Raw genomic sequence first — 929 nt, forward strand, 5'->3', positions numbered from 1 at the left:
CAGTAAAAAGTTCAGGTTTTCCACACCTAGAATGATTAGCCTGAACTTTAACATAATCCTTCTAGGACAAAAATTCAACATAAAACAAAAACAACAACCCCTGAACTCCCAAGGACACCTCGAACGTTGCCGTGCTCCTAGAACAAATGCTCCTCTGGCCACACGGCCGCTGTGGGGTTCTGAGCACATCCAAGCACTCCTCTCCACCCGGACAGCACAGGGCCTCTGGCATTCACCTCATGTAATTTAAGAATTACACTTATCACTTAATGACAACATCAGGAAATCAAATAGAAACATTCACGTTTACTAATATACCCTGTGTGATTTGCGCTTCCAAAGTCAGCCAGTACTTGTCACTCTGTCCATGACCCAGGAGATGACAGGGTCCCAAGGCTGGGTGCCTGCTGAGATGCACCCTGGCAAGCCAGCTGCATAGACAGACACTGTCCATTAGGAACACAACACTGTCCTCTGCTGAGGACACCAGACAATATAACTCTCCAGACCCCCAGCGACTCTACCTGAGAGTGAGAGTGACCAGGACTGCACCTGCTTTCACCATGACAAAAGCCCCTGCTATAGTTCCAGGGGACCTAGACAGCTTTCAGTTTTGATTTCAGGACAGATGGAAGCCATCCACAGAAGCCTGGAGATAAAGCAGGAGGCTGGACTTGCAACCTTCTGTAACCCAGGATCACTTGACATAATTTGGATGCATTCAAAGGAACTATGCACGATTTGTTCTTTCCAGCACTGGAAGAAAGCCTATCTTCCACTTTCCTTACTCAGGCACTGCACAGATTGGCAGGAGGTGCTGAGAAGCACGGGCCAGGGATGCAGCCAGGGCCAGTGAGCAGGGAGCCTAGTCCACACCTGCCCAGCAGCAGCGGGGTCTCTACTGCTGCGGCCGCCAGCATGGTTGTGCT

This window comes from Octodon degus, unplaced genomic scaffold (genome assembly GCF_000260255.1).
Source record: "Octodon degus isolate 3935 unplaced genomic scaffold, OctDeg1.0 scaffold00189, whole genome shotgun sequence".
NCBI classification, from domain to species: domain Eukaryota; kingdom Metazoa; phylum Chordata; class Mammalia; order Rodentia; family Octodontidae; genus Octodon; species Octodon degus.